We start from the raw sequence: 16,165 nt of genomic DNA, 5'->3' as shown, positions 1-16,165 counted from the left end.
TCACTCTCTAAGTCACGCTTTTGCTCACTCATGTGCCTGCAAACTCTCTCTACATGCTCTACCCATGGCCCGCCGGCCAATATCGTGGCCCTCAGAGTCATCTGATGTGGCCCACGACCTCAAACCTAATTTTGTAAAAATGACTGTAAGTGGATAACTAATGACCAGGGCCGGATTAAGAAGTTTGAAGATCCTAAGCACTTGAATGATTTTGGTGCCCCCCCCCCTTTATACGTATATTTTACGCAATGTTGAATCGATCAATGGAAAGTAGATCCAGAAGTAGGGTGGGGAGTAATCACCCCTCCCAAAATCCGGATAATATGGTAAAACTTTGCCTGTCCCGTAAAATATAGGACAATCCTACCATCATACACAATTAGGCACCCCTCTTGACTCATCGCTGTGGATCCGTTGACTGTGTCTCAGGTTGAATATATGATCTGGATATTTCTGAGCACTCACTTTATTTATCTAAAAGCTTTCTCCTACTTTTTTCTAGCTCAAAGTCTTTGATAGCATCTTTAAAACTAATGATACCACATTTGTGTCTATACTTGGTAGAGATATATGAGCCATCATATATTTTTACATACTTTAATCGAGGAAATGGACCCTCAATCAAAAAGGGTTTTTTTTCCACATTATTTGCTTCTTAACTCGGCGCATCTTAAATTTTCGTTTCGGTGTTTTGATTCTGGCTTTGAAATTACAATGTTAAAGTTTATTGGATTTTTTTCCATCCCCAAATATTCAGCTTGATCTCTATACTTTTCTTGATTAAAAATTCTTATGGAAAATTTGTTAAAAGATTAATTTTTTTTAAATTGTGCAAGATAGAGACATGCATGTCAATTTTACTATTTTTTTTATTTTGAATTGCCAAAATGCACGTTTTAGAACTTTTTTTTTTTCATTTTTTAGATAGACCATGGATTTACTACATATATAGGGTGGCCTCTGTTCATTCGCCCTTCATCTCATCAGCTATTTGTCGTAAAGGTTCCAATTTGAAAAATGCCAAAAATGTGTCCAGAAACTACTCTGTTTTAGTTTTGAGAATGAAAATACAGTGTGTCAGAAAATAAAAAAAATTGATTTTACATGGACACCCTGTCCTAAAAAACCCAATTAGAAAGTTGTTGCAAATACAAAAGTCTGCGAAAAGTTGGGAAAGAACACGTAAACTAAGAGAGAGGGAGAAGCCTCTTTCCCTTTTTATGTTGTTCTTTCACAACTTGTCTCCGATCAGGACCAGATTTAGGGGGAGGGGTGCGATAGGTGCGGTCGCACCGGGCCGTAAATTTTTCAAAAGAAACCTTTTCTTTTCTCCGCAGATGCTTTGGAAATTTTTGATTGAAATTTAATTTTTTTCCCATTAAACTATTATTGATTGTGACAGGAGGTTTTCAGTTTAAAGCCCCAACAATATTATTTTTAGTGTTATTAGGTATAGCAGTAGCTTATTTCTAAATGAAAAAAGTGTATGTTATGCAGGTGGTCGCATTCTTTATCCCTGAAAAATGTCTGGCCTTTCTTCCTGCCGTTAAAGAATAACAGGGCTATATTAACCAAAAAAAAAGAAAAACATGCTTAGAGCATGAAACGAAAATGGAAACTAGAAAAGATATCTAGCAATTTTTCCCCTTGAAAACCTCCCCTCTCGTTGGAGTTACCATCTGGTCTACAAGTACCAATAGTGCGCACAAGGTGAATGTTTGTAGTTTCATTCGGTGATGCTTCCACTATTGATGTTCCATAGTAGATTTGTAGCATGGATATCTGTAGATGATGACTGCCCCGGAGCGAGGCAACTTCAACTGTCCTCTGGAGTGTCCACGCCCTTCAGGGCAATGCGCTAAAATAACCCTAGTGACGAGTATGGTATTTCTTGTCCTCTGGAGTGTTGATTGCATGCCTTCCTAGAAACCTCTGAACTGCCATGTTTCCTCTGAACTGCCATGAATTTTTCAGTCTTAATCATTACCATCTCTGAATCATTATCTCATATATTCCGGAAGACGGATATAAAATGTGTAAATTCTAAATTTTGACAATTTTCGCACTGAGCTTCCGGAAAAAAAAGTAAGACGTTTCTCTCAGATTTTGATTTTCTCAAAATCTAATTATTCACCTAGTACAGTACCAACATTAGAGACATTTTGTTTCATGAACAGAGCCGGATCTTGTCTATGCGGCCGCAAAAGGCGCCAACTGAAATGAGTGATTTTTTTTTTATCACCAAAACATCATTCGCTTACACTTGAAAAATGTCCAGAACCGACCCTGTTCATGAATAGAGAGTTCATGCATGAAAATATTTGAGAGCACAAATTTCCGAACATTTAGGATGTAGGCTACGTTGCTTACAGCCCCGGTAATTCATTGACTACTATTAAATAATGATATCTGAGGTTTAGGCTGATATTGCAGCTAGTGTTGTTAATATTCGACACGCAACCTATTCCAGAGCGTATTTTTGAACTTCGAATTTGAATAATATTCAATTATTGAGATTGTAATCTTGGATTTTGTTTGTGATAAAAAACCCTTGGTTTTAAACAAGTAATAACATTGAAGAGTTTATATACAGTGAAACTCATGAAAAACTCATCAAAAACGTTGTTGGCGTGAAACGTTTTAAACGGGAAATTTCAATAAAAGTTAGTAAATGTTAGAAGATCACGAAAATAAGTCGCACTGAGGCCGGTATTACACTGTAAAAGTTTGATAAAAGTCTTTTTATAAAACTTGAAAAATCTAACCAATAAGATTATCGGTTGCATTTGCTCGAATGTAACTATGAGCTTTATTGGTTGGATTTTTCAAGTTTTATAAAAGGGATTTTATCAATCTTTTACAGTGTAATATCGACCTAAGAGAGAAAACTTTTTAAATGAGACCGTGTTAAGCGGAATATGCTGTTGCAGTAACTTTAAATTTATCTACATTTTTCAAATGTAGTTTAAACGTGTGTTTCAGAATGTTTTTCTTTATTTTTGTGAATTCCACATCCCCCTCCCCACATCCTGGAGCAGGGCTCCTAGGCTGAGATCTTTAGCGGCCCCCAAGCCAAACTTTCACGGGCCCTTCTGTAATGAATTTATTGCGTGAAAAAAAAATGATGGTTATTGTCCCGGATCCAAGGGCTGGAGCCCTGTCAACAGTGCCGTCTTAACGCATGGACCCACCCGTGGGGCCTCGAGAGAAAAGGGGCCTCACAAAAATGAGATATAGTTTAAATTTTCGAGGAGCACACATGTAAATTTGCCTGGTAGGGCCTCAGAAAAATCACTTCGCCCGGGGGCCCATGGTGCTCTTAAGACGGCCCTGGCACCCGAACAAAGTGAGATATCTAAGCCCCACTCCCTCCCTTATGGCTGGAAATGCTCACCTAATAATTTGTATGAAAAATGCTCCGAAAAAAGTTCACCAAATCCTATTATTCTGAGCCCCCCCCGGGTGCCCGTAAAAGGGCTGGGGCAACCAGATTCCTACCTCGAGCAGATGGGGGGGGGGGCTTACAAAAAATATACACTTATTTTGCATGATGATAAATATGGGGGGGGGGCGGGGGGGCTTACAAAAAATATACACTTATTTTGCATGATGATAAATTTCAAGGGGCCCCAAGAAAGTCTGCCCTGGGGCCCGAGAAGGCACGCTACGTCCCTGGGTGGACCCCCCAAGCAGGGTCGCAACAGGGTCGATGCTTGGTCAGCCGGCAAGATAACATTTTGGCGCCTTTTGTAATGTTTAGTCCCTTCTCTGGTCCGGTGCCCACCCACTTGACCACCCCCACGAGTTGCGACCCTTCCCACAAGAGTAAGCAGGACTGCAACAACTGCAACTAGATGCTTAGTCAGCCGGAGCAAGGACACATTTTGGTGCCCACCCCCTCTGATCAGACGCCCGCATCACAAGACACACTGCTCTCGAGGGCCGCAACTGGAGGGGAGCAGACACAGGACAATAATTATCTTTTTTTGTGTATTTTCCCACATTATAGACTTACTACAGAGAGGGAGGGGCATGAAAAGGGGCCGCCAAAATGCGGCTTGCCTCGGATAACAAAGTATCTAGTTGCGGCCCTGGATGCCTGTACCTCGTACCTCCGCTCACTCATTTCGGAGCTGAATTTTTCTGCCGCAGTTTAAGATGCCTGTCTCAGATTCTTTCCCAGCAAGAATATTTCTGCCTCTGCTCCATTCTCAGCTGAAGATATTCACCTCTGCTCCATGCGCAGCAGCTGAAGATGTCTTCCTTTGCTCAGGAACGGATCCAGGAGTGGGTGATAGAAGAACCGAATAATATTTGAAAATTTTCCTGTTCCGTAAAATACGGGACGATCCAACGAACTTACACAATTCGCTTCTCCCGACACATCGACCTGGATCCGCACCTGGCGGTGCCCATACAGCCGCGCAGGTCGCACGGCCTAAGAACCGTTCCTAGTTAAGAACACCGACTATGGTTTCTTTTCTGAATTGTTTCCAACTCTGCTTCAACATTACAAGAGGGCCGTTCAAGTATTACGCAAGCAAATTTTTAGCCATTTTTGACCCCCTCCCCAGTGCCGTCTTAACGCATGGGCCTACCCGGGCACGGCCCGGGGGCCTCAAGAGAAAAGGGGCCTCACGAAAAGAAGATTTGGTTGAAATTTTCTATAATTTAACTGGTAGGGCCTCAGAAAAACCACTTGGCCCGGGGGCCCATGGTGCTCTTAAGACGGCCCTGCCCCTCCCCCCTTGTCAGCAAGATTTTGTCATCACTGCCTCCTACATCCTAACGCACCCCCTACCTAGTATTGGTGGGATCAGAAACGTACGCGGGAGGGGGCATAGGGAGTTCGTGCGCCTCCCCCCCCCCCCCCCCCACAGACGAAAAAAATATTTTTAATGCAAAAAATATTTAAAAAAAATTAAAATTTCGAAAATACCTTACTCAATATATACTTTATATGTTATTTAATTAGTCGATTTATGTTAATTTCAATGCTATTTCAAGGGTAAGAACTCAAAATTTAACTTCAAGAAACTCACTGTTACCCACCCTTTAAGCCATATATGATAAAACCTTGACCAGCAGACCAAATGTAGCCCTGAAGGTTATCTGATGTGGCTTGCCCCCTCAAACCTAATTTTGTTAAAATGAACTAAGCGGCACATTTACAAATCGCTTGTACCCCTGGCACAATTCCAGAGCATTTAAGGGGCCAGTGGCTCATTTGAGATCCCTTGAGTGACATGTGGCACAGTTTTAGTGCACTTAAGCGGCCCCAGTGTGGTTCTACATCACTCAAGTTACCCGCGGAACATTCCCAAATTACTTAAGTGGAAATAATTACTGATAATAATAAGCGGCATAATTACGGATCACTTGAGTGATGAGTGGCACAGTTCCAGAGCACTTAAGCGGCCCGGAAACATTTCCAGAGCACTTGAAGGATCCGTGAAACATTTAGAGATCATTAAAGTGGCTCTGTAGGGGACTTATATCAATAGGTAGAATGTTGGTTCACGTGCCCAATAACTATCGAAAGGTTTTTCCGTTTTTGGAGCGCCGAATAAGATGCCATTAAGAATATTTCATATCTTTATAAAAGGTGGTTGATGACGTAAGCATCATCCAAACCCCGTCCCCCCATCGATGCTGACGTAATACTTGAATGGCCCCTTGGCAAGCAAAAATGTCTGGCTCTTCCCGGGTTTTCTTCAATTACTGGGAGGATTGGAAAAGTGACAAACCATTATAAAAGAATAAACTGTTATAATAACAGAATTAAAGGTGTGACTAACCATTGTAAAGGCATATATTCACGTCTGAAACGCATTGTTGAGAACCACGGTAACCAAAATAAATGTTCCGAAAGTGATTGTTGAGGTCCGTCACCGGGTATCAGCTAGTTGTCTTATATTATCCAATTGCATCAATCCATATAGTTTAGGATGTTTTGAAATTAATTATGGGCCCATATAAATTAAATTCTGCAGCTTTAATCAAGCATTTTTTGAAGCAAAAACAGGTAGGTCGATTCATTTCTATGTTTGTTTCATTTAGATTTGTTCCTTTCACGAGTCGCATGTGGAATTCCTTTCATGAGGGTAATGAAAGATAGTTCAAAAATTAATGAAAGTGATAATTCCAAAATTAATGAGAGTGATAATTCCATAATTAATGAGAGTGATAATTCCATAATTAACGAGAGTGATAATTCCATAATTAATGAAAGTGATAATTCCAGAATTAATGAAAGTGATAATTCCAAAATTAATAAAAGTGATAGTTTCAGTCCGAAAATTAACGAAGGAGATAATTTCAGTTCCAAAATAAATGAAAGTGATAATTCCAGAATTAATGAAAATGATATTTCCAAAATTAATGAAAATGATATTTCCAAAATTAATTAAAATGATAATTCCATTATTAATGAAAGTGATCATTTCAGCTCCAAATAAATGAAAGTGATAATTTCAGCTCCAAATAAATGAAAGTGATAATTTCAGCTCCAAATAAATGAAAGTGATAATTCCAGCATTAATGAAAGATGATTCCAGAATAAATGAAAGAAAAATTCTAGTTGATCGTTTTTGTCGCACCACGGTCATTTTCTGCACACGAGGGTTAAATAGACCCGGACCTACAATTTATTGCCGATTCCGAACGGCAGGTTTTGTTTTTCGTACTCAACGTGAGGTTGGTGCGCTAACCCCTCGATGGGGGACTCCCTGCGGTAGCATTTTTTGCTGCGGTCAAGTCGCCATTTTTTGTTGTACCACTGTGTCAGGAAAGTTTTCTGACAAGGACGAACTGGGTATCGAACTCGCGACACCTCTAAACATCCTTTGGTACTTTAGGCGAGCATCTTATCGACCGGGCTACCGCGCCCGAAAAAATTCTAGTTTTAATGAAACAGATAATTTCAGTTCCAAAATAAATGAAAGCGATAATTTCAGCATTAATAATAATGAAAGCGATAATTTCAGCATTAATAATGATGAAAGCGGTAATTTCAGCATTAATAATGATGAAAGCGGTAATTTCAGCATTAATAATAATGAAAGAAATAATTCCAGAATTAAGAAAAAGGGATAATTCCAAAATTAATGAAAGAAAAAGTTATGGAATTAATGGAAGAGATAATTTCAAAATCGATGAAAGAAGTAATTTCAGCATTAATGAAGTAATAATTCCAAAATTAATGAAAGCGTAATTCCAGAATTAAAGTAAAAGATAGTTCCAAAATTAATGAAAGAAAAATTCTAGAATTAATGAAAGAAATAATTCCAGCATTAATGAAAAAGTGATAATTCCAAAATTAATGACATATAATTCCAAAATTAATGAAAGAAATAATTCCAGCATTAGTAAAAGAAATAATTCCAGCATTAGTAAAAGAAATAATTCCAGCATTAGTAAAAGAAATAATATCAGCATTAATGAAAGAAACAAATCCAGAATTGATTAAAGCAATTACTCCAGAAGTAATGAAATAAATAATAATTAATAAAGAAATAATTCCTGAATTAATTTCAAAACATCCTAAAAAACTATATAGATTGATGCAAGTGGATAATATAAGACAATACGGAGACATTAATTTTCTTTTTCGTGCTTAAGAAGATATAAATAAAAAGCTGAAATTAATGTCATTGCATGGATATCAACCTCAAAAATGGGTCTGGCTAATTAATTTATATTTAATTTTCTGGGCTTCGTATCTCTAAGCGAAATCAATATTTCGAAAATCGAGAATTCAATTCAATTTTTAAAATTATTGATGCGGCGGAAAACCTTACTAAATTTCCGCATTTCTATGTTAAAATCGGCAATTTTAACATTGATCTCTATGGGAGATCGTGTTTGTTTTCACCGGATCACGTGGTATCCTTGCATTAGATGTAGACGACGTCGTGGCGGGGCTGGGTGCTCCCTCCAGTAATATAAGCTCGATGGGTGATAACGAAGCTCGGGTAGAAAAAAATTAAATTCTTCACTCATCTTTTTTTGTTCCTTATAAACAAAGCTTATAAACTGACCTGGACACATCCAAAACAAAGGACCTGCAAACAAGCAGACGACAGGTAAGATCGTAAGAAGTGAATTTCTACACTCCACTTTATAGTAGGTGCTGCCATCTAATCTCAAATTTAAAAGTGACTCATGTGGTGATGACGAAGTTAGTAGTAAAAAAACTATATTCTCTATTCCGCTCAGTTCCTTATAAACAAAGCTCGTGAACTGAACTGGGAATTTGAACTAGAAGCTCGGTTATTTTATTTGAGAATAAGGAGACGTCCTAAACAAAGAACCTCTTCATGAGCAGACGACAGACAAGAAGTCGCTTTGTTGGGTTCCCTACAAGCTAAGCTCACAAACAGAACTGGAAGTTCGAATTGCCAGTTCAAGAATTTTCTCAGGACACAAGGAGACGTCCAAAACAAGTAACCTGGATAGAAGCAGTCGACAGAGATTCCGAGGCTTGCATGGAGCTTATATTACTGAGGGATCATCCAGCCGTATCAACACCTCCTATAACTATATCTAGCTATAGATGGCGTTGGCCGTATAGCACATAGTCACAGAAACATCGGTGAAAAAACTATAGCAGTGCATGGTTGGCGTCAAAATTTCATTTTGTTCACACGCTGATCTTTCCGCCATTTCCTCCCTTTTTGCGCTTTTTTTTTTTATCGAGGATTGTTGGCGTTCGATGACCAAAATCAACGGCCAACATCGGCTACTGTTAGTGCGTTCAGAATGTAAAAGTATGCGGCACAAAATATTCTTCGCCATCATCTGACTGAAAGCAATGGACAAGAAATTCAACGTGAGCAGCATGTATTTTCATCGATCCAAGGCGAGTTGATTCGTTTGTTAAAATTATTCGTTAATAAGAGTTGAAAACCCCGATTTAACAAATTGTGTAAAACTGCCGTTTCCATTCCTTAATTCGAGGAAAATCGTTTTATCGGGGGTAACATCGATGCCGATATATGCACAGAAACTTCGTAAAAAAAAATTCGTCAAATCCGGGAAATCGTTACACGACTCAATAAATTTGCTAGCCAGGGGCGTTCTAAGTGTATCACGGGCACCAGAGGCGTACACAGTGTAGGGGGACGTGCCCAGGGACGGGGGAGCGGGTCGAGTGGCCCGGGAGCTGGGACCAGGAGGGGGTTCCAAATTCACCCTCTAACTATTTCTACATTGGCGTGCTAAAATGTCTGCTCGCCCCGGGTGACAAAGTATCTATTTGAGCCCTGGCCTTGCCCCTCCCCAAGCTGACCAAAAATTAATTTATCAAACACTCCTGACAGCCCTCCATGCAAACAATTTTTTCCTCCATCTGGCTAGAAATTGTTGCCCAGCAATAACCATGCTTACTGTCAAATTTAAACCAAATGTCACATTCATGCCGCTCTCCAGGACCCGAGTCCTAGAGGGGCAATGGGTTTGGTGAGACCAGGGGCCTCGAGCCAAATGTTGGTCTCACAAATAATGTACATTTATTTTGCATAATATTTTCCCTTTTAAGGCCTAGGGGTCTCCCAAGAAAATGTCAACCCTGGGGCACCAAGAAGGAGCGCTATGATCCCACACACACACTGGGGTAGTCCTGTGCGTTAAGACGACTCTGTTACTGCTATCAAAATAACAGTATTCCCAGTATTTTAACTTTCATTCCAGGCAAATCGGGGAAGACTCCTGTTTTTTGAATGTTGGAGTCTCCATTCCCGGCATGTGTTTTAAACCAAGGTTCAATGAGGATAACGTGATACATTCAAAAGACTGATATCAATTTATATTGAACAAATGAGCTAATTGGAATAAAGTAATGGTTTTCCCACTATAGGAAACATTGAAGAATTTGATAGTGATAATGAAAATTAAACATTTACATATTAATCTACTTCAATTACCAACCTTTAATACGAAATGCAGATACTAAATTCTGTACATTGTTTGATGCTTTCTGATACTGAAGAAAGGTCACTTTTGAATTATACAGGTAATTTTTGTAATTCTGTTGAAAACAGATGTTATATCAGGAATTGGTCATTAAAATTTGCCAAGCATGGTGGAAAATATGAATATTCTCTGCATGTTGATCTCAGTTACTGTTTCCTGGTGTGCTGGGAATGCAGTATTCAAATATTATAAAGCTGTTATTGCAATTTGCATATTTTTTTGTTACTCTCCAGGAGACAAAAATATTTTTTGTTCACCTCACAATCAAACTGTAAGTGAATACAACTTTAAAATAACTGAAGAGTGAAGTTATGTCAGGCCTTAACCCTTTAAGTAGTTTTTTAAATTTTCCTGGTCTGCATTGCAACTGCCACATTAGAAATAAAAGCTGCTAAGAAATTGAGATATTTTGGGATGACCGTAATAAAGCAGATCAAGTTTGATGAGATAACTCGGGATTGTCACTGTGAAGGTTAACTGTGATTTTTGTGGGGGAGAGGACCAAATGTGATTTTTCTGCTCCCGCCACTTTAGAATTTGATTGATGATTTTAAACCTGTGTTTTTGTTTTCACAAAAAATTTGCTGCCCCTTTGAATTTGTTTTCCCCTTTGCCCTCCCCACCCCAGTTCTGGCGGGTCTGTGTTTTTGAAATTCATGATTTTTGTTTGTTTTTTAGATTTTAATCTTTGGTAAGGCAGTCAAAATATTTCTATCAAAAGCATCAGAATGACATAAAAGAAAGAATGTGTAAGGAGCCCTTTGTGTCATAGATCAGCAGATGCACTGGCCAGAGATGTTGCAAAAGTCAAGGTAGCAGAAAGATGAATTCCTGCTGAAATAATATTACTTGAAAATTCCTAAATGTTTCAAGTGCAGCACTAGGAAAGTTACTTGGGACACACCAATAATTCTCCTATCAAAGCAGAGAGGTAAGAAATTGCAAGTGACTTGATTTGTCGTTTTTTCCCCCCTTTAATGCATCTTTTGTAGTTGTTGAGCTTTTACCTCTGTTTAATATTTTATGTTGGCAGCAATGAGCCATTAACATGCTAATTAACACACCTAAATTTTTCTATATTCAATCTTTTTTTTTTTCTTCAGAAATGCTGGACATGAAAATTACCGAGACAAACAATCTAAAAATCAATGTTATTTTAGAAATAATAGAAGCATAGCCTCCACTAGGGCCGGCTCAAGCTTAAATGCCATCCGGGTGCAAAGCCTCATGTGCCACACCTAAAGAATACTCTTGCTGCAGGAGGCAAGAGTCAAATCATTATACTGTTCTTAAATTAAAATTTTTTGATGTCTAACTAAAGTCTAGGCTGCCGTCCCTTACAATCTGCTGCTCAGATGCACTGCACCCCTTGTAGCCTTGCTTAAGCTACACGTGCCGCCGCCCCCCCCCCCCCCACATTTGGCAGCAGTGCCCCTGACTGGCAGAGATGCCATTGACACGTTATAACGTGTCAAATACTCGGAATTTCGGAAAAGGAAGGGTAAAAATTTTGTTCACATGTCCTCCGGGATATGTTCATTCTTAGTTCTTAGAAGAAAAAAGTAGAGAGGAAAAAGCTCCCAACTTTTTTTTACCGTGTATCGTGATCCCTCAACCTTGAAAAACTGGTTTTACTACTTTGTGCACTACTGTATTGATATACCTGTGGGTTGTTGAAGATGAGAGATATTTTTGGTTGCTTCTCTGAATGAGGGGCCGTGTACAGAAGTTTCAAATTTCGGATTTTTATTACCCTGCAAATTTTTTCCCTTCCTGCTATATACGGGAAATTACAGTACTTTTGCGGTGATCGGCTGGCATTCAAAGACCGTGTTTATACGGCGTAAATTCGTCTTGTTCCTACAATATTGCGAATGCGCGGTTTTTTTTTTTATCATAAAGGATTGGAACACCCTTTCAAATTGTAAAACCTTCCCGATACCGTGGAAAGAAACCGAATCTGTAAAAACTTGACCTTGAATATCTAGTTTTGTCATCTAGCTGCTATGTGGTAGTCACCATTTCGCATCGCAAAAATCATGGGTGTGTAAGCAGAATCGGAGGGGGCACAAGGATCTAATTCTTCAGAGATAGTATAAAATAAATTATTTTATTCCAATATTTTAATTCTCTACAAAAATATTTTTAATTTTTGATCTCTGGGAGGGGAAGAAAGTGGCCCCTTATAAATTCCCCCCAAATTTTGCTATTCGTGAAAATCCGTGTTTGGAATTTGCGACTGCGCAATGGTAATCGACTAAAAATGTGATTTTTCTAAAGATTTCAAATTTCGAGTTGGCTATTCCTTTGAAAAAGTTTCGGGTTGCCATGGCGATCACACAGACCTACAACACAAATATGCATACATTGAACTTCAAATGCACGCATTACCAGATTGGAGAATAGATACAGACAACTGGGATGGGCATGCGGGCCTAGTGTCCTGGGTTCTGGACTAGAGCGGCGCACCAAATTCACACTTTATAACTGCCTGTTCTATATTATATGGGTGTGCCAAAATGTGTACTTGCCCCGTTTGAAAAAGTATCTAGTTGCGGCGCTAGATAGATAGCACCACCTACTGAACACAAAACACTCCAAATGCTGGGCAAGCACACATAAGCACACTGTTAAGTTTCTTCAACACAAATCTGACATAGCACCCACATTCAGGTGTTAAAATATGTGGCAGTTAAATGGTGACAGATCAGAGTTGTGGACCATCAGGGAAGGAAAATAAAATCATTTTAGCAGGATAACCAAAGTATGAATAGGGAATGAGAAGATAAAAAGTGTCTGGAGAGGAGAGAGAGAATCTGATTTGCTTTAAATTTGATCAGAAGATATTGAAAATGCTAAGATATTTAAAAAAAAAATGTAAAATCAATCAGAAGGGAATTCATACATTGATTATTAGTAAATACATAAATGTGTGCATTCAACTGTTAATTAAAGTGAATCCTGCTTATAACGATTTTCAAAAACCGTCATAAAAAACGTAATAAATAGGAAAACACTTTAAACAGGAAATCGCAATGAGAATTACTTATTGTTAGGACCATGAAAATAAGTTGTATCAAGTGGGAAAACATTCTAAATGGGAGAAACGTTATGAGTGGGATCAACTATATATTTGTTTTAGATTTATTACATGTGCGGAATTCCATACGTTAATCATTACACTTCACTTCTGAACTTCCATTCGGCATCAACTAAATAAAATCATTCTCTTGACAAGATTGTTTCTTCCGCTATAGATGGATGCATTTATTATGTTGTGTTTCCAACTTGCATGATGTTGCTTAGTAATTTACACATTTTCATTGTTTCACATATTTAATGAGTTTTGGTAAAAAAAATAGACAAACACTAGACCTTTTCCACTTTTTGTATTAAAATGTAAAGTCCAACGGTATTTATGTTGGAACAACTTATCTATTATTTTGAATCAGCAATTAGTACGCAAAATTCAAGGCTTTATACAAAAAATAGTTCGTTTTTTAATCAGGGGAACTCTTTAAGTGTTAAGTTTAACTCCCTATGTTTCTCTACAATTTTTTTCCATGTACAAAATCTATAAAAAGTGCAGAAAGAAAGCTGTTCTATATCTAGGGATTAAGTTTAAGTCTATATTTTATCCCAAAGATCTTCTATGTTTATTTTAATCAAGAACTTCACATTTCAATAACATGTATACCATATATACTAGGTTACTTTCACTTCAATATAAGTTATGAAAAGGAAAAACAGAATTTAAATCAAGCTGATTCAATTGGCTTTTCCCCATAGCTCAAGGCTTGATAAATCCTAGTCGACATGGCAACTGTAAAATTGGTATTTCCGTCTGAAATTCATGTGATTGCTAAAAGGGAGTTTTAATTTTAAGCAGGAGGATTTAAATTTAGTTTTTCTAAGGGTGACTCAAAATTTTCTGATTTCATTGCAGTGTGTCTTGCAACATGAGAAGAAGTCATTATGTCTCTGAAAAGTTGAAAAACATTATTTAGGACTGTTTCGAGGAAAAATCATGCTTGGGGGGTTTTTTTTTTTCCTTTAAGCTAAAAATTTTTTTTAATTCAGTCATCAGGTGTTTAATTCATATACTGTGTTCCATAGCTCCCTTGAGAAAGTTTTTCAATCAAAAACTGAATCTGGACAATTAACAGGGAACTAAAGTTTCTTTTTATCATACATTTGTTTGCCTCCATTGGTGGAAGTTAATTGCAAAAGCAGCTGCACACGTACAGGGATTATAACGGCTAATAATAATCAGATAGCCTATCAATTTCATGTGCAAGCAAAAATCATCATCCAGAGTACAGAAATGTTTGTCGGGGAGGGGAGTATTACACTTTCTAATCTCCTACATAGTTTTGCAGACAATGATAACATTATACATGGTTCAAAATAAACCGCGTCTACTGTATTGTGTAAGTAGAATTTTGGCCATTTAGCATTTTTTTTGTTCCATGCATTGCTAAAGGGAAAATGAGATTGTTTCACCTGTTCTGCCATCTTTTTAGAAATAGCCCATCTCTTTTGAAACACTGTCTGTTTGCTCATCCTTGCTTGAGTTAAAACCCTATTCCCAGCATCAGTTCACTTGGGCAATTTACCTGTTGTGGCCGTAGAGTTTGTATTTGTGTTATTGTTACAATTGTTTCATTCTCTTTCCAGATAAAATGAAAGCGAGAGTCTCTCTCCACAAAACACTAGATGATATCAGAGATTCGTTAGTTTCAGTTCTGGAGAGGAAACAATCACCAAAAAAGACAACATCAACAGGTGTTTGACACTTTTATGCTTAGAAAGCGAAAATGATCAAAAGTCCTTTGTATGTGCATAGTGGCTGCAGTCGTATACATTGTAAATGAAAGTTAGCTGATATATATATTTTTTTCATCAATAAATACTTGTGTTTCAATTTATTTTGTGATTCATTTACAAAAATGATGTGAAATTTCCATTGAACTCTCAAGACTTGCTAGGATTTAGAGTGGGGGGGGGGAAGCGGGTGCTTCTATAAGAGTATTAGAGCTTTAAAATTTTTCTACGCATATATCTGATGCCTATTTTTCATTACTGTTTTAATTTGTTTATATTCACCAGTTCTTGAATTTTGATGATATTCAAGAAGTGGAAAGATATTTAAAATGACATTGAATTTTAGAAATGCAAAGGAATTCGTGTATCGCTTTCTGACAGGAATGGTAGCCTATTAAAAAAAGAATGCTATTACCCTTTCAGACCTGACTTCAATAACACACCTACAGTCAGGGCTAAACTCACTAGATTAAAAATATCTACAGCAAGAAAAAATTTACCAAATTTTGTGCTTTCTGGGTTTTCAAAATGTCTAAGGGGGTCTATCCAAGAAATTTTGAAATTTTAGAACGAATGGAAAAAAATACGTAGTTAAAAATTTATGAGACGGACTGCAAATTGTGCAGTTGTGAAAATTGCAAATTTTCGAGAAAAAAATTTGCGAATAAATAAAAGCCTCTTCAATTGTCCATCAATGCCGTAGCGAGGAAGGGGGTGAGGTTGGTTCCATCCCCCCTCGAAATGAAAGAAAAGGCCAATATATATATAACAACATGGTACAATCGTCTATTCTACTTTTTGTCACCCCCCCCCCCCCTCCCTCCGAAATTAATTTCTGGCTACGGTCGTAGGCAGAGTCGCAACTAAATGCTTGGGCACCCCCTTATCAATACCGTCTAGAGCAGAAGCTGCTGCCTTCTGCTCTAGACGGTATTGTCCTTATAATGTTGAAGGTGAGGTTAAAGGATGAAATTTTCGTCCCCACTGGTCCGTGGCACCAGACCAACTGTTCGCCCCTGGGGTCCATTGATCTAGTGGCTCTTTTATTGTTAAAGCACCACTGATAAGAATAATGACGAAAATGTTTTCACTTCCAAGCTTACACGGACCAACTGGAATTTTTCCATGGACCCTCTCGCTTCAATTACCCTTATGCAATGGTGCTCAACCTTTGGGGGAAGAGTGGGCCACTTTATTTGAAAATGTGTCGCGAGCCACTTAAATCATGTCGAAATATGCCTCGGATGCCACTTGAGTGATCTAGAGCTAGGCCACAGGTAACTTGAGTGATGTGAAACTGCATCGCAGGCCGTTCAAGTGCTCTGAAACTATGTCACACGTCCCTTAATTACTCTGGAACTGTGCCGCA

The 16,165-nt window shown here is 38.2% G+C and overlaps 1 long non-coding RNA gene across 1 annotated transcript; it reads left to right on the top strand.

Annotated features, from left to right (window-relative positions):
• Positions 1-8,487: 8,487 nt before the first annotated feature.
• LOC149084164 (uncharacterized) lies at positions 8,488-14,896 on the top strand. Its single transcript, XR_016192950.1, has 3 exons — positions 8,488-8,860; positions 10,651-10,903; positions 14,650-14,896. It is a non-coding gene; the product is annotated as an uncharacterized LOC149084164 (long non-coding RNA).
• The last annotated feature ends 1,269 nt before the right edge of the window (positions 14,897-16,165 follow it).

Source organism: Pholcus phalangioides, unplaced genomic scaffold, assembly GCF_987345545.1.
Source record: "Pholcus phalangioides strain wild (caught in Gottingen) unplaced genomic scaffold, Ppha-v1.0 ptg000008l_1, whole genome shotgun sequence".
Classification (NCBI taxonomy): domain Eukaryota; kingdom Metazoa; phylum Arthropoda; class Arachnida; order Araneae; family Pholcidae; genus Pholcus; species Pholcus phalangioides.
This window is presented reverse-complemented; position numbering and strand designations above follow the sequence as displayed.